The sequence below is a fragment of the Mastigoproctus giganteus genome, chromosome 6 (genome assembly GCF_048544385.1).
Source record: "Mastigoproctus giganteus isolate SK-2022 chromosome 6, ASM4854438v1, whole genome shotgun sequence".
Lineage (NCBI taxonomy): Eukaryota > Metazoa > Arthropoda > Arachnida > Uropygi > Thelyphonidae > Mastigoproctus > Mastigoproctus giganteus.
In genome coordinates this window covers 228219942-228239213 of record NC_143580.1, presented here as the reverse complement: position 1 = coordinate 228239213, position 19272 = coordinate 228219942, and the positions used below count along the sequence as shown (strand labels likewise).

Sequence of the window (19272 nt, the reverse complement as noted above, 5' to 3'; positions counted from 1 at the left end):
CATTTGTACAGAAGTCTTTTATGTTCAACGGTATTTAAAGCTTTCCTGAAATCAAAGTATATACAATATAAGAATAAAATAATTTTTTGCATCCCTTTCCTTTGTGACCACGTTGTATTCCACGTTTTTGTTTTCTTCGTAACGCCAAAATTCAACTATTCCCACTAAAGACAGGGCTGGACTAAGTTCATTATACCCCTAAGGCAGAAAGATTTGTCGGCGCCCTTGTATTGAGGATATAATATATCCTTAAAAATGAGCAAAGAAATATATATATTTCTTGCCTCATTTTTCTTCTATTTTAGCGCCCATAAAGAATGGCACCCCTAGCAAGAGCCCGTGTCTTAATCTGGCACTGACTAAAGATGTGGTATATTGTTGTCAAAAAAATTAAGAGGAAGTTATGACTTGTTCTTTGCATTTTTCTTTTTGTGATATGTGTTAGTATCATGCTGTTTATCTAATTTCTTTTATGTCAGGTGAATTTGGACAGCGCGCTCTGGCCAAGTTGATCACGTGTTACTTTAAAGACCAATAGTATAACTGGATGGTGTAATAGGAAGTCAGCCAATGAGAGCCTAGAGGAAGGGTTGGTTCGTGGAAATGGAGTTAGTTAGAAGAGGTGTGACCAAGTAGAGTCTACCTAGGGTGTGACTCATTGGCAGTAAGTAGTCGCCACTTGCCAGTCAAGACGGCGAAACGAAATAGAAGACAGCAGTTTTCTATGTGTGAAAGTTTTTATGGATACATCACTGTTGTTAAGGGACACTTAGGTAAGAATTATTTAATGGAAAGTATTCTTTTAATTCTTTTGAATAACGAAAAAGAGTCACGCCACCTTACAGGATCTTGATGTACAATGATGATCTTTTGGCGTTAGGAACTGTTTTTAGACTGGAACTACAGGAGCGTATCATCATATATTAATTTTATTATCTAGCTTAAGAATAAAGAAACACAAAGTTTTGTAGGTGTTCCTTTTTTATTTTAGTGGGGGGGGGGGATTCGTTCTTTCTCTTTTTTTTTGACCTTTTAATGTCTGTCTGTTTTGTTGCTATTTGAAAAAGTTTGAGAAAAGTCGAGCGTAGCTAAATGTTACAATAAATTACATCTATTTATTTCTATCTATTTATTTCTAATGCGTAGGTTAAAGACTAATTTTAATTTATTTTTTCAAAACTAATTAACAACCAGCTTTAATTCCCTTTTGAACCGAATTTGTCATCAAAACAAATTTTAAAAAATGTAGGGGGGGTGGGGAGACAGAAAGGCTGTTTAGTAGTGAAATCAGCAATATAATATACTTTCTTAGTTACTAAAATTGGGAATAAGTTATTTTTTAAATAAATGATGCTGCACTTGACTCACAATCTGAATTCTCATTGATGGGCCTTGTGTTCTAGCTATATGGGGTTTGCCTAACTCGTGATTTCGATTTCCCCGCTGAAATTCCCTGAAAGATGAGGACTGGGTATCGTCGTGTTCTCCGGATGATTTTCACGTTTGCAGGACTAAATATGAGAAAAACCATGACTGAATCAGAAGGGAAAACAAACACACAAAAAACCGATACATCTTCGGCCGAAACTTAATGACATCAGTGATGAAAAGCCTACATCCTTCCGCCCGGAGATCTCGCGGATAGAACATTGACTACTACAACTGTTCTTTTACATCCTGGGAAAGATGCCTGGGTTAACTCGACGGGAGGAACTTTTATGACTTTCACACCGTGACCGAGTTAGTCTCGGGCAAGGGCCGTATGATTTTTCATCCGTAAAGCAGACAAACGGGCCATAGAATATACGCAATTTACAGACACAATAAGTAGTACCACCTTTTGGCTTTTGTTCCTGTGCTAAGCGAAACCAAACTGAACCCCACGGGAATCGACCTTCAACTCACTCCAAATGTAAGCGAAAAGTTATTGTGCCACTGGGTTTTTAAATTTAGAATTAAGCGATGTATTATTGTGTAGTCTAATCGCCCCCCCCTACTAAAATAATAAATAATTGTAGATAGTTATATTAATATATTTTGTAATGATCAATGAATATCTCCAGGGGCTCACATCTGGTGAGTATGGGCTTAGCACACCCAGGGTCCTGAGCTAGATATCATCATTCTTCCCTTTCTTGGTGATTATCTGCCCCCCCCCCTTCTCTCTCTCTCTCTGGAATTTTTTTTTTTTTTTTTTTTTTCTGGCTGGTGCAGTAAAAGCCTCAGGCTTCCTTGCACCATACGGCTAATAATAATTATAATAATGAACTGGTAGCATTTGAGTAATGTTTACAGTAAAAATACAAACAAAAATAATCATTCTCACTTTTAATTTTTAAACTATTAAATTCCACACGGTGTCCCCCCCGATTAGTCGGATTTGTGCAGTACAGAAGCTGTTATCCTTAGTACGTTTTAGAATTCTCCCAAACCAGTGGATAAAATAGGAATGGTTCCAGAATGCCCCACTTCACCATAATAACGAATATTTATATAAGGAGTTCACATCTGGTTAGTATGGGCTTGGCAAACCCAGGGTCCTGAGCTGGATATCACCATTCTTCTCTTTCTTGCTTTCTTGGTAATTCCCTTCTACTTCCCTCTCTCTCTCTCTCACAGGATAACAGGGGGGGGGATTTTTTTTTTTTTTTAGCTGGTGCAGCATAAGCCTCAGGCTTCCTTGCACCATATGGGTAATAATAATAAATAATATACATCCAACAAAGTTCTGGGATGTACTCTAAACATCAAAAATTAAAAAAAAAAAACGAAAAACCTTGTGAACAAGTGTCCCATTTTGAGTAGTTACTGAGCAATGACTTTTGAAGTTTTGAATGGTAAAAAATTAGTGTGAGCAGACACACACACACACTGTATATGAATAAACATATACACCTCTGCATATTCTTATTTAATTATTTTTATTATTTTAACTATTCAATTCCATATCCATTTTTTTTAAAATTCAAATTCTTATTCGATCTTGGAATACAACCCAGAAATTTTTTTCATATGTTCCTGAAACACCTTGCATATATTTGTATAAGTGTTTCATACCCGCATATACTGCATCATATCCAGGTATCATCGTAAGGGGAGAGGGATATGACGACCAGGATTTTTTGAGTGTTTTTTTTTTTAAATAGACCCAGGAACACTTATACGCATGGTTAAGGGTTAACCCTGCATCTAACCCATTTGCCCCCCCCCCCCCCCCCCCAAATACGACTCTTCACATGTATACCCTTTTCTATGTCACAAAATTATAAACAAAGGTGACCACGTTATTATTCAGTGAAAATAATTTTAGTCTTTTATGCATTTATCATTATAATACAGTGTCCGGGCTAGGGGTATCCAGAAATACATACGTATATCTCAGCATCTATAAGGTGTGTTAAAATTGAAAACGATACTCCAGCTCTTGCCAAGTGTTTTCCAGCATCTGAGGCATTATTAGAGCAACTGCTTCAATGATACACTGTTTCAAATAGTCCAAATCCCAAACTTGTCTCTGGTACGCAGTCCTTAATAAAGCCCCATGCAAAAAAAGTCCAATGGAGTCATATCCGGAGATCTAGGCAGCCAGGCAGTTGGGCCTCCTCTTCTGATCCAACGTCCAGGAAAGGTCTTGTTCCAAAACGTGGTAACATCTTGATGGAAGTATGGTGGAGCACCATCTTGATGAAAGTATGGTGGAGCACCATCTTGATGAAAGTATGGTGGAGCACCATCTTGCTGAAACCGGGGGAATCTGTGAAACAGCAAAGATCTGCAGCATGTCAAGGCAGTGTGTCCAGTCACTGTGGGCTCTATGAAAAAAAAATGGACCAATTTGAAACAGCATATCGTTGAAGCAGTTGCTCTAATAACTCCTCAGATGCTGGGAAGCACTTGGCAAGAGCTCCAGTATCGTTTAGACATCTGCAGAGTTACAAAAGATGCCCATGTTGAACTTTACTAACCTTCATAAAAACTTGGTGAGTTACTCTGTACAATAACAAAAAAATCATTTTAATACACATTATACATGCTGAGATATGTGTGTATTTTTAGATACCTCTAGCCTGGACACCCTGTATTTTGTAAACTTAAGGGTTGGTCAAGAGTATCAGTGCATTTAATGAACATAGTAATACTACATAAGAAATAAGTGCAGCAATCTATTTATAAGGTAATGCATCAAGAAAAGTTGATGGTGAAAAGAAAAGCTTCTGTTTCCAGTTGAGATCATTATTTGCTTTAAAAACCAAGAGAAAATCTCAGTTAAGCTTGAAAGTGCTGGGTGTTCATGTGTATAAGCATTGTGTAAATGCACCTATCATCAGATGACAGATATTGATAGTATGATTCTTTTTAAAAGGCAGGGGCTGCCTGTCCATATTTGCCAAACTAGGAAATATGCCTGAGGTGCCAAGAAACCTCAGCTTACATCTGCCCGTGAGATTTGTGAGTGGGTGCCAATTGGATGGCCTGTTTGTTACCAGCTACTGGCAGCTAATCTAGGGTTACTTCTGCTCATGGGAAACCCACTAAAAAACTGGATCTTTAACAGGTGGCAAAGTGCTGATATTATTAAAAGTATACTGGCTCCCTCTGCTATAAATTAATTAGGTAATTCTAGCACTCTTTTATGGCAAAAGTCTAGTTTTAACTCCAGTGCTGGATTACCCATTAACTGTGCTTAGGAACTTTTCTTCCCCAATACGTTAAATAGTAAAATAGTATAAAATAACAGTAGCTTTCAGGCGAGGTATCCCTTCTTTAGCTAAAGAAGGAGCACCTCGCCCCGAAAGCTACTGTTAATTTATATTATTTTGCTATATATTTTGAAATTTACTTTTACCTGTATTTTAACACTTTTATTTTATATCAGTTTTAACGTATTTTTATTTTAATAAGTTATTTTAAATCAGTTTTGTCAGAGAAATACATAGTGACTACTCATTCCTTTGATCATCTTATGACCTTGAGTTTTACTGAAATCTGTAACCACCACTGAAAAGCCACTTTGATGTAATATCAACATTCTCTGTGGTAACATGTCTACCTAAGTCACAAGAAACCAAGACGTTGTGATGCTGAAGAAGAATCTCTCAATTTTTGTTGTTTGATTCGCATGTTTTGTTATTATTATTATCAGTAGTAGTGGCAAATGATACAAGCTTATATAGCATCAACACAAAAAAAAAAAAAAACAGCCAACATTTCACATTTCACCTGTCCATTTCCTCTAAGAGTTTATCTATCTCTACATTGAATTTATTCAGATTATCCACTTCCACAACAACAGATTGAAGTTTGTTCCCACAATCAATCACCTTCTGGCCGAAGGCAAATTTATGCACATCCGATCTGCAACCGTCCATTCTCAATCTGAATTTATTCCCTCATTTGTGTAGTGTAATCAAGAGATGGGATTCCATCAGCATTGATTGAGCTTCCTCAATCCATTCCAGGCTTCAACTCAGTCAGATCTTTTTTGCAGGTGCCTAGTCTCCAGAAGCTGCAGTTTACAGAATTAAAGCCTTTTTTGGTAAGAATATTCTTTTATTCCTCTCATTAATCTCATTGCTCTTCTCTGTACTTGCTCCAAAAGGTCTATGCCCTTCTAAAATGAGTTCTTTAGACCTATATGCAGTACTCAAGATGTGGCCTGACCACTTGCTTATAACAGTAGGATAATCACTTTCTTATCCATGCTGGCAAAATTCGTGTATATCATTCACAAAATTACATGAGCTGTCCTGGCAGCCTGTCTGCACTGCCCAGAGAACTTCATATCTGACTACACCATTACCCAGAGGTCTTCTTGATGTGAAAACATCTTTGGTGGCATGTACTAAATTTTGGATTGTACTAAAACCAATTTGTCATGATTTTGTGATGCAGAAATGTCATTTCCACATTGTCATTTTCGGAAATGATGTCATTCTGTGTATGACATACCAAATAAAAGTTAGTTAGTGTCATTATCTGATATATCTACAGTGGAAATGAAGTAATTTGACATCATTTTCGAAATTATATATCAAATTTAGTGAGTTAGTGTCATTAGTAAATTTCTTTGGCACTCAGAGTCAAGAACATGGTAGGTTTACCAAGCTGTCTAATCCTAGCGAATAGATCACGTTTACATTGAGCCCAGTGGTAGGTCGATTTAGGAATTGTCCTTAGGAATGCCAAATTGTTTTCGATACAGCTGTTAATGTATTGTTTGGATTGAACTTGCTCATGGGTCAGTTTTTATCTTTACCTATGTATTTGAAAGCCACTGTCAAAGTCTCTCGTTCTCAATCTCATATCCATTGGTATGTAAAGGAGATCATATGGAGTAACACCGCATCAGTCATATTGTCTGAGCTTGCTGCCATCACGAATGGAGTCACTTGTAAATTTTCTCTCAGTGTTCTGAATTGTCTGAGATAAATTCTGGGAAAGGACGGTTCCTCTGTGTGCTCATCAAACAGTAGGCTCTGTGGTACTTTAGTTTCTCCTAGGGTGATTCTAAGATATTTATCCTCTCTCCACAACAACATTTGCTGTTGGGCGATGAGACTTTTCTCGATCGGAACTGCTTCACTTATGTCGTCTTTAGCCAAATTAATTTTCATTTGACTGTCATCAAAGAAAGACTGATCTATCGTGATTTGATACAATTGATAGAGAAGTGTGTCAACCAAATATAGAAGCCACACTTTAACCAATCACTTTCTTACTAACTCGATCAAATAGCTCAGCATGTGTATTATATAATAATACACGATAAATAGTATCAGCTTGTATTGTTGCAATCATGATTGTGACATCATACTGTTCAACAAATGGGTAATTAGGCTATCAACTTGGATTTCGCTAACCTCTTCCGTATGTTGATTCGGTAGAATAAGTAGCAGACCTGACCATAAAACGTTACATTGTTCATAACTTCAGTTCTAACTGTTTGATTTAAAACGGTTCTGATTTTCATCAAAGATGTTTTTACATAAAATATCTTTTGTGCGTACCCGGGTACACGTGCAATTTTTTTCATTATTCAGTTCTCTGAGTGCACTACCACACAGTTGGTATGTTAATTTGGGATTAATGCTCCCTATATGAAGTACAGTCAGTTGTACTATAATGCAATACATATGTTCCTAAAAATCTCTGTGTTATGGTATTTTTTGCCTTAAAAACAACAGGGCTTATGGGAAAAATAGGGATGGGGCAGAGCACTAAAAAAAAAAAAATAGCCAGTCTGTTAAGTAAAAACACTAAAAAAATTTAAAAACCAATAAAATTTCTAACACAGTTTTAAACATCTTCAATTTTTTATAAATAAACATTACAGTAAATATAGCACTTTTCCTTGACAAGATATGAAAGTTTGCTTGCTTGATATTTCTGTTCACTGACATTTCTTTCTTTTTTTTTTTATTTTAAAATGGTAAAAAAAATAAAAAAGATAAGCAATCAATAACGACAAACACAGCACGCACAAATGAGATGTGGAGTAACAAGTTTACGAAGCTTAAAAAAATGGGAATGAACAGAAGATTCTGAAAATTTGTTTTTTATATGATTGGAAATTTCATGGAAAGGGGAAACATTTCACCATAACAATGTAAAAACTGACAGAATTCCAGATATCAGTATCATCGCAAATGCAATAAGATAGTTTACTACCCGTTTATAATAGATTGCACTAATAGAAAAGTCCAATAAACTGGGAACTGCAAATTGTTTTTATTGTCTTATGGTAGAGAGCTCCTGAAAACATAAGTCAGCCTGCAGTATCACTTGCTATCTTTTGAATACAGCGAATGACAACAGTGTGTCTCCGACCAATACAACTACAGTAAATGGGAAATATAGGTATCACACATTTGACGTTTAACATTTTTCAAGCTTCGTAAACTTGTATCTATTGCTGCACAGGTCGCTATGTTCAGCATGGTGCTGGGTTTTGCATTCACCTAGTGTTATTCACAGACGAAATTGCAAATGAGCCAATGCAAAAATTGCGTTATACTTGCATTGTTCCCTAATATATCAATCTTATTGGAGAAAATTCGAGTTGCGAAAATGTGCGCTATAGCAGAACTGACTGTACCTTGCATTTGTAAATATTAAACTTTAATTGTAACCTTTTTAGCCCATCTACCGATTTGTCTAGATCTTTTTTGCAGTAATGTACCCTGATTATTGTGATTAACTACCCTGCCAATCTTTGTATCTGTAAACTTAGACATTTAAGCCTAATATGCCTTCATCTATATAATTAATAAATTTAGAAAACAACAATGGACCCAGCACTTAACCCTGGAGAACTACACTAATAGTCTAAGAACAGCAGTGTGCACTGATAACCACCTTGTCTTCTTCCATTCAGTCATACTGTTATCAAAAGCAGCAACTTGGCCTTAATGCCACACTGCTCTAATTTGTACATCTTTATGTGTAACAGTATCAAAAGCTTTTCTGAAACGTAATTATATAATGTCAAAATTGTTTTTTTGCATCCAGTTGCTTTGTTACTGTGTAATAATATCCAATCAGATTGGTTGAACAAGGTTTCCATTTAACGAATCCATGGTGTCTGAAGTTTAATTGCAGTTTTGTCTAGATGATCTTGCATTATTTCTTTAACCAGTGACTCCATTATTTTCCCTGGAACAGAAGTCAAGCTAACACTCTGTAATCACTCATATCTCCCTTTATGAATGGGGATAAGTTTGCATATCTCCAGTCCATCGGGAACTGCCCTGAATCCAGGGAGACTCTCATAATCATAGTTAAAGTTTGTGTTATCTCTTTTGCTGCCTTCTTAAATATAATTGGATAGATTTCATCTACTCAAGGTACTTTTTTTATGCTTTAGCTTCAACAATTTCTCCCTCCCTTTCCTCCCAAAAAATCATTCGGCTTCCCACCAGTATTTGACTTACTTCTGGCATCACCATCCCTGAAAAATTCCTTGTGTGTTAATGTAAATGGAAAATACCCATTCAATTTGTCTGCAATCTGAGCAGGATCATCAACAGTTAATCCATTCATATCTAGTAGACCAGTGTATTTCAACCCCTTCCTTATACTCTTTCCATAAGTAAAGTCTTTGCTGCTTTTCTTTGCATTCTTTGACAGAGACTTCTCTGGCAGTTTTCTTTTTTCCTGTATCACCTGATAATTTATATGTATGCCATGTATTTTTCTTCTCTGTCAGAGGTCTCATTATTTTTTTTGTATTATCATTATCAGCCATATGGTGCAAGGAAACCTGAGGCTTTTGCTGCACCAGCCAAAAAAAACATTGAATTACCCAGTGAGAGAGAAAGGGAGTCAGAAGTAGAAGGGAATCACCAAGAAAGAGAAGAATGATGATATCCAGCTCAGGACCCTGGGTGTGCCAAGCCCATACTCACCAGATGTAAGCCCCTGGGTCTCATCAGTTAATCTGATCACCTTTTAGGTCTAAGCTTGGAATGGTATTTTTTAGTTGGTATAAAAGCCTAGCAGCTTCTATGATAATATCCCTGAATGCTTGCCATTTAGAATTTGCTGTTAGTAACTTCATCAGTTGTTCTCACTACATAGAATTTAAAAACTGAGACTGCTGTAGTCTGCTTTACGAAAGCAAAAGCCCTTTTCGTTGCATTTGACAGTAACATCTTTAAAGAAATCCCACATCAATACATCATGGTTACTGACACTCAGTGGGTCTTTTATCAGCAGATTCTTAATGCATGAAGGGTCACTGCTAATAATCAGATTAAAAGTATTGCTTTCTCTTGTTGCATCTAACATGCTCACGTAGGAAACAATCATCTGATGAAAAAGGCTTGCTAGTGTGTGTGACCAACACACAAGGTCCACTCAATGTCTGAAAAGTTAAAATCCCCCATTACAAGACATTCTGATTCAATGGCCTACTTTATATGCCTGTAAAGTTGTTCATTATACTGTACTCAATACAGTCATTTGTCCTATAACACACCCCTGCTCTCATTTTTGTTTTCCCAGTGCTTATGTCATACCAAACTGATTCAACATTGTACTGGCCACCGATGTGCTTTGGATGCACTGCCTTAGATTTTGTGCTTAATTATGAGCATAACCCGACCTGTCTGTACCCATTCTACTTCCCATATTATAATTCTGAATCCCTTATTCAAGTAACACCCTGTCACTTGAATAAGGGATGGGGTGTCACTATAAGTACTTCAAATTTATTTACTATCCTCCTAGCATTAGTATACATACAAATATACCTGTAATTGTTTTTACTCTTAGTAACCCTAACACAGCCCATGTATTTGTTTGTTCCATGAGAACTCCCAGCAAGTCTTGCAATCCCAGACATCTTGAGTTTTCAGGCTGCTGTATATTTTGATAGAAGCAGTGCAAGAATCACTTTCATCTTTGCCGGGGGCTACTGTTAGACTATTAGTCTGTTTCCTCCAGATTGCAGCCTTCCAACCTACCTAACACTGCCTCAATAGCACTAAAAAATATTCTTGCCCCTCTTATATTTAAGTGTATCCCATTCTTCTAGAAACAGTCTCCTATTAACAAGTACTGACCATGCTGAGAAAAATTCTACCCCATGAGCCTTGCACAGTCTCTTAAGGGCTGAATTGATTGATATGGCTCTCATCATGCAAAGTGTTGTTATGGAGTACAAAACAAGTTGCATAGTAGACTTCCATTGTTCCTTTGATTTTTTTTTTTTTTTTTTTTTTTTTTTCCAATTCCCACAGTCCCCACACACTTTTTAAATCTCTGGCCTCCACAGGGCCAGAGATTTAAAAAATTCTGTGTCACTCACAAAGAATACAATGCGGAGATGGGGGAAACCCCTGGTGCCATCAGACAACTAACACACTTTACACTTAGTCCTGGGGGGAGGGGAATCCCTGGTGCAGTCAGACAACTAACAGTTCTGCATATATGCGCCCCCCCCCGGTTTTCAACAGGTCTCTATGTCACTTATCTTCTCATGGGACATGGCTCATTAAACCAGAAGCTTGCTGATCTGGGTCTCACTGACAGTGCATCCTGTGTTTGTGGTCCCCCCCCCAAGAACTGGTAGCATGTGCTATACCACTGTGAAAATTACCATCCGTTCAGAAGCATCATGCAGGCAAACCTCCACTCCCTCCCATATGGAGATGAACAATTTTTCGTTATAGATGAGCAGCACTACAAAAAATCTCCATATTTGCATAGGTTTGGTTTTTTTTTAAGAGCATTAGCAACTAAGGCCATATTGCTCCGGTAATGCGGTGGTCATTCCCTGACCTTTCCGCATCCTCCGTATTTGGTGGTGACGGGCTCGAATCCCGGTCTAATCCAGAAGTGTGTGCTACGCACTGCTGCTCCTGCCCATCTGGCTACGGAGGCGCCATTTGCACAGGCAGCCTTCACACTCAGGTCGGTTCTCTCTAGGAACTGAAATGTTAAAAAAAAAAAAAAAAAAAGCAAGTGTAACACAGGCCAACACCATCCCATCATGATCTTAGCCTCTGCCACAACATCACCTTAACAACGGACTTACTCCCACGTTCCTGGTAACCCGGAAATGAGAACTGTGCAGGCGTCCTCTTCACGGTGTGCAATCTGTCGATGGTTTCTGTATACTTTTGGTTTGGTCAGGTGTAGCTGACATTTGGTTGCCAGATGTGGGATACCAATCTGGCACTCACTTTTACAGACCTCCCTTGTTCTGCAAGCTGTCTTTCTTTCCCTGGCCTTTGGTCGGCTCCCAGACCAGGGGTGATTCCTACTTCTCCCTTCCCACTGCAGGATGCCTTTTTCCTCATCCTCCTCCTTTTGCCTGCGTTTACTCCACCATTTGGTCTCCTTCCAGAAAGCTCAGATGACCCTGGCAGAGACCAGCCAGAATGTGATGGGCAGTCTGGCTCACCTCCCAGCCAGTGGTGGTGGTGGGCAATATAGGGTCCCACTAGGGACTAACCAGCTAGAGACACAACAACAGAACAAGACACAATATTACATAAACCCAACGTTGCCTCCGTAGCCAGGTGAGCAGGAGCAGCAGTGCGCAGCACACGCTTCTTGATTAGACCGGGGTTTGAGCCTGTGACCACCAAATACGGAGGATGCGGAAAGGTCAGGGAATGATCACCGTATATCCCCAGAGCAATATGGCCTTAGTTGCTAATGCTCCTAAAAACCAAAAGAACAACAACATAAACCCAACACCACTTTTTCCTAGCTTTTGCAGTAGTTCAGCATTTAATCACAGAGTACATATGGCACAGACGTGGGAAACCACCAGTGCACCTGACCCTAAATACTATGCCGCAGTCCTGCATATATTTGTTCAGTTTGATTCTTTACATTAAGCTCCAGATCAGTCTGATCTGAATTTATATCATGCAGTTCTTGAGCTCTATATGTTTTAATTCTGTAATCTGGCTTCTCAACTTTGCAACCTCAGCTATTAGGTATAAATTAGCATTACTATGTTTGTTGTCCATCTTTCAAAATTCCTCTTTATTTGCATTATCAAGGACCAACGTGTCTGTATATCATCAGTGTATTCCCACATGTAGTTATGAATTTGTTTCACAACAATTTAGCTATTCATCTGTATAAATGCTCAGAACCTTAACCTTCTGTTGGTATTATTGTGCCTGACAGATGCCACTTTAAAAAATTCTTGTTAATTTTTTAAAATATATAAATGAAATCAACTCCTCCTGTGTGCCTTTGCCCACCAATATTTTAATTGTTTATACTGTATTTCTGTTTTTCATTTTGGTTTACCATGAGTTATGAGACATTAATTTTTTGTTGGGAATTTAACAAATGGTAGGTGAGCAAAAGTGTTTTTTTTTTTTTTTTTTTTTTTTTAGGCATTTCCTTACCACATGACATCTGTGATGTGGGAAACCACTGGGGACATTATGATTTTGCCATCTAAATGCAAATATCTGACAAAAATAGATCTTTGTGTTGCATCTGCTAGATTACATGAGCATCTGAGTTTTAATCTGCTAGATGAGTGATCTTGAAACTAAAAATATTCAATAAAAACTTTTTATTATTATTATGTTTCTCTTTTATTTTAATTAACTTTTTTTAAATTGAGTTTAACAAATCAGTATTCAATAATATTATATTATTAATCAATCAATATATTATCAATATTCAATAAAATTATAAATATATATAATTCTTCTTTCTGTTAAGACTGGTATTTACCCCACTCACTTCAAAACAGTTAATGTTTTTCCAATCCCAAAGAGCAGTGCAATTCACTCACTGGAGAATTACCATCCCATCTGCCTTCTGAACTCACTGGCAAGAATTCTGGACACTATCATTGACAACCAATTAATGGAATAGTTTCAGCACTTCATCTGTGACAGCCAATGTGGCTTTACCAGAGCTGCTCAACTACCATTAATCTCTTCACTATCTGGCAGCAGGTTCTAGACGGCGATCTTGGTGGATAGGTTGATGTGATCTATGCTGAACTAACTAAGGCTTTTGACAGTGTCCCTCACTATCATCTTGCTAAAAAACTAAGTCAGTATGGAATACTGGACCCTCTACTTTCGTGGTTGATTTATATATCGTATCGAAAACATAGGGTTATCATTGGAAAATCTTAAAAGAGAATTTTTTCCATCAAAAGGAGTACCACAAGGATCATCTCTTGGGCCTCTTTTATTCATCATCTTTGTCAATGATCTACCACATTTTGTAGAGAGGTGGTATTAAGATTTTAATGTTTGCTGTTGATGTGAAACTTTACTCATAGATCAACAGTCATGCAGATGCAGATAACCTACAAGCTGCTCTCAACTCTTTTGCCAGTTGGGTTGCATTAAACGGTCTGAAGGTTAATCCTTGAAAATGCAGGTCAATTTATTTTGCAAGGTTGAGGAAAACTAAGATTTTAGTTAACCATTACTACATCAAGGATATTCCGATTACCAGGGTTTCTGAAGTTAAAGACCTGGGAGTTACTTTTACTGCTGACTGTCGGTTTGATAAGTATATTAGGAATATATTAAACCAAGTGAAATAACAAATTGGCTTCATCAAACGGCAGGCATACAGATTTAAAGATCCTCAGTTCTCTGTGCTCCTATTCAAAGCAGTGGTACTCCCTACACTGGAGTTCTCTGCTCCTATATGGAACCTACATTATGCACATTTAATACAGCAAACAGAATCGCTACAAATGAAATTCATCTTTCCAAATGTAATCCCATGTTTTACAACCAAATTTTCTACCTGAATCTATGTTCCTACTTCAAGCTTCAATCTCTGGAAACTTGGTGAACTGTACTGGATCAGAAACAGCTGTATCACATCTCTGTCTCTACCTAACTGCCATGTTGATCTGCATGTTCCAGCAGTGGCTACCAGACAGTAGCCTACTTTCCATATCAGTAACTCCAGGTTAGAGACATCCAAGAACTTCTTTAAAAGAACTATGGCATTCATGAACAAGTATAATCTAGATTTGGCTGTGGACAGGAAAGAGTTTCACAGAACTATCTGGAGCAGGTTGGCTAGTTGACGGATGAGCTCAAGATGAAAGATGTCCTCTCGTCAGTTCTGTGTGTGCGACGATATCTCTGCTCTCTGTGATTCTCTTCAAGCTACTGAACCATGGATGTCATGTGTACTGTATTTTTATTTCCATTAAATGGACTTATCCCATTGGAAATGAACTATTATTGTACTTTGTCTGTTATTCTGCTATTTATTTATATGTTAATGTACAATCTTTGTATCTTGTGTATTTTCTGCTCTGTTATACACTTTAACTGGGTGCATGCCTGTTGTGTATATTTTATGTTAATAATAAATAAATAATAATAAATCATAATTAATAGATCACTGTTTTCAATTCAGTAAAATAGCTAAAAATTATTGTTTATAATTAAAACAAAAAGTGGTGTTTCATGGATTCTATGTGAATATCATATCTTTGTTAAATTGAGGGAACAAGTGACGGAAGGTTAATATCTGATCTGGGTTGGATATACAGACAACTAAAAGCTAATAAAATATCAAAATAATTAGATGTGAAACTAGTTGAATACTGTCTTAAAAATTGCTGGAGTTAGTTAGGCCAATCAGGATTCTTTAGAATGAAAGTAATACCATAATGAATAGGGTACTGTTTATAATTGAAGCAATATTATTATTATTATTAGCCATATGGTGCAAGGAAGCCTGAGGTTTATGCTGCACTAGTCAAAAAAAAGAGAGAAGTAGAAAGGAATCACCAAGAAAGAGAAGATTGATATCCAGCTCAGAACCCTGGGTGTGCCAAGCCCATACTCACCAGATGTGAGTCCCTGGGGTGGTAAAAGTGCCACTAATAATAACTTATCAATTATTTCTAGAAATGGAGAGCTTACAGAAATAGGTCTACAGTCAGACAGATTGAGGAGATCATTGTAAGGAGAAAAAAAAAATAGGAACCATCTGTTACTAGCTCACCATAGCTTTTAACATTTTAGCATTTGGGTGAAAATGATAGGCATATATAAGGATCATTTTAAAGTTATTTTTCTAATTTTTGATGGAGAAACTGAGATGGAAAATTTCTTTGAAAGTAGATGGTACAGATATAATTAGATAAACAGAACTGTTTGAGTACACGACTGTTTTAAAAAAATTAATCAAAATGGGATCCCAGCATAATTAACACTGGATTAAAAAGAATGGTTTATATTTAATATATATGAAGAATGTGATGGTGGATATAAAAAAAAATAAAGTATCAAAGAAAAAATGACCAGCCATCCCCAGTGAACTGCTATTTATTTACTCATAGGGATATAATAAAACAGTTTAGTTTGTTTCAGTTGTTTTTCTTGATGCATTTTATAACTGTTCAAAGGTTTAATTTTTTCTTTCAGCTGATAAATCATTGCATTTTTGAATCACTGTGAAACGTGTATAGGTCTCACTTTGGCAACCACGATCAAAAAAAAAAAAAAGGGGTCCGTTGTATGTTTACATTGACACAGTTTTTTTTTTATTTTTTTCTTTCTATCTTTGAACGCTCTTCATCTAAGTGTATTATAGATATGGAGAAGGTCATTGTGATAAATACTCTTCCACTTATCAACAAATTTCATAAAATGTTTCTTTCTGCTGTTACCTTTTATGTTCAGTTCTACTCTTTTGTTACTGTATGTTTCCCACTTGTCTTCAGGCTATATTCTAAGAAATCATTCACGGTACGTTTTTGTTTAGAATTTGTTCATTCTGATATGTTGTAATATTTGTTTCAGTTTGAGTATATCAGTGTTATTGGTGTTAGTATTTTTTTATTTATAGTATTTTTTTTTTTACAAAAACTGCATGACCAGTTGAGGTCATTCCTGTTATTTTCAGGGCACTGGCGATGTTATAAGATTGTTTTTTTTTTTTTTCTTTGTATTATCATTTTTATCTGGTTAGATCACTTTTAGGTTTTGAAAAAAAAAATCAGTGATTTGATAAGCAGCCTGGTGAAAAAAATAAAATACAGTTGAACCTCCTCAATCCAGCAGCCTTGGAACCTATTTAAAAACAAAATTTGTTGATTCTTGGATAGTTTGCTGGATTTGGTTGGATCAACTGTATAGTTTCCAGCAGTGAGCAGAAAGCTTGACCACTCAGGCCTTGGTGGAAATGGGATGCTGGATATACAATACTAGTTATAGTATTTAAAAAAAAAGAAAAAGACTATTTCATAATCTTTTAGCTCCTGCTTCCACTTTTGCACTATGAAAAAAATTCTGAAAACCCATTTCTACCAATACGTCAAGGTATATATCTGATGTTCTTGGGTACCTTGCCATCTTTCGGTCCTATCAGAATTTTAAAACGTGCTATCCCTAATCATTACTTTAAATGAGTCATCTTTGCACATTAATTCCATTATGATATAACTATAATTAAAAAACATGATTACTCCACAATATACACCTGTTAACATCTTTCTATTCTTACTTTCCTGGATGTCTTGACCACCAAAAAGAGTGCATGTGATAAAGGGGTTGGTGAGATCCCACAACATGATTCTCTTTATACCGGAAAATCAAAGTAACAGTGTTTTTATACTGTTAATTGTACTGTAGTTATATCTTAAAAGGGATTTAGGGCTGAAAGCCTCAGACTATAGGAAATTTACTAGATGAACAAGTTAGTGCCAGACATCATTTTACTTCATAGTAAATCACCAAAGTAGGTGAAATGGTGTTGTTTTTGTTACATCTCATATTGTTAACGCCTTCATAACAAGTTGCCTCGTATTACACCACCTCTTATAAACAACACATCCCCAGTAGAGAAGACTAATGTTAGTCTTCTTTACTACTGAGAATAAGTAACATTAGCCTTCTCTACTGGAGAAGCATTGCTTATTCGAGGTAGTGCAATACTGGGAAACCCATTGTGAAGGTGTTCACAATATGAGATGTAACAAAAATTATGCCATTAGCCTACTTCGGTGATTTACTACAAACTAAAATGATGCTTGGCACTAACTTGTTTACTGTAGTTATAGCTTAACGATGCACTATATTATTAACAACGTTCTGCCAGGTAACCTTATAAAATATTATTATACACTTTAGATGTAGAATACATTGGACTTAAGGCTTTATGGCAGAATCAGCTTCATGACACTAAATATGTCCTTGTTTGTTTGTACTCTGGCACGACGATCAGGTTAGAGGAGTTTACAATAAATTATCAATATAATCATTATTTAGCAGTCACAGGTTTGGACCACAGTCTACTCAGAGTGTGTGCTACTGTACTCTCACTCCTGACCACTTGGCTATGTCAGGCCTGTTATCTGTAAAAGCCACATTCTTAAATATGGTTAAATGTTCCCATGTTATCTTTATTAATAAGTGTAAGCAATTTGGTTACCTTTGAATATTATTTGGATCCCAATATTATTCAGAGTGACCACTATTACCTGTCAGAGTATTATCTTTGATAGTTCTACTGGCCTTAAATAGAAGAGTTCATTTTCTCTACCGGTTCATTGAGTTTCTGAGGTGTCAGTATTACTTCATTTCAGTATTGCTCTAACTACTCTGCAGTGCTTGCACCAGGTCTCAGAGCATCTCCATCTGGTCTCCTGTCAGATTTAATATCAGTTAAATTTTTAAATGGATGAAATTAAAAATTTCACTGAAGTATTGAAAGGGGAGAGGATGTGTGAAGTAATATAATTTTGTGACCATGTTATCCCTATCCGACAAGTTTTTAATGATGCACACTGATGAAACTAGATCATTTGATGTTGCATGTGAATGTAATGCTAATGGCAAAGTTCAAAATTATGTGATTCAAGAAGTACAGCACATTCCTGGAATGAGTATGTGACATATATGGCATATATCTGCATAATATATAAATAATATATATCTGCACAATATATCTGTATTTGGCATATATCTGCATAATTTGGAATTCCTAAAATGACTGGAGGGTGCCAAGCAAAGAGCATTTATATCTCTACCAGTTGCAATCAAAAGACAGATTATGAGCCAGAAGTGAACTTTTGTTGCATGCTGATTAATCTTAATGTGTCAGGTTCTGGGACACCTCTGGGCCTGGCAGCAATTGCCTCCAGGGACAACACAAAATTTAGGTCATTGACTAATAGTCATGACATGAGTAATTCAGATGGGACCAAAATTGTTTGGAGTTACCAGGGCCAAAACTTGCCAGTCCAGTCCTGGTCAGGTTACTCTACTTTTTATAGTGACCAGATTTAAATTTGGAAAAACTGGAGCAGTTGGATGCCCCAGGGGGCTCACATCTGGTATGGGCTTGGCACACCCAGGGCCCTGAGTGGGATATCATCATTCTTCTCTTTCTTGATGATTCCTTTCTACTTCTCTCTCTTTCTCTCTCTCTCTCTCTCTCTCTCTCTCTCTCTCAGGATAACTCGGGGAATTTTTTTTGGCTGGTACAGCATAAGCCTCAGGCTTCCTTGCACCATATGGCTAATAATAATAAAAAACAGTAACATTTTTTTTTCTTATATTGTTTTTTATACAAAATTGTTTTCAAAACAAAAGCTTAATTATATTAAAAGTCACTATCACATAAAAATTTTAAATTTAATTCAGCTCTTTACAGCATTTAAACTTCCATCACTCATGCCCAAAATGGAGTAAATGTGCTCATATGGTGTCTGTGGGACATCTTTTTTTTAGTCATAAAACACTAGAATACTTATGGCAGATACTTTGCCAAAATTGTTTCAGAAAAGAAGTAGAGATTAAT

At 36.6% G+C, this 19272-nt stretch overlaps 1 protein-coding gene across 1 annotated transcript in view; it reads left to right on the top strand.

The window, feature by feature from the left end:
• The first annotated feature begins 647 nt into the window (after nucleotides 1-647).
• The window catches only part of LOC150085062 (putative transcription factor p65 homolog), a 141361-nt gene continuing 122736 nt past the window's right edge, over nucleotides 648-19272 (top strand). The window contains exon 1 of the mRNA XM_090376757.1: nucleotides 648-773. The gene's annotated coding sequence lies outside the window, so the exon portion shown is untranslated. The remainder of the gene's footprint in view (nucleotides 774-19272) is intronic.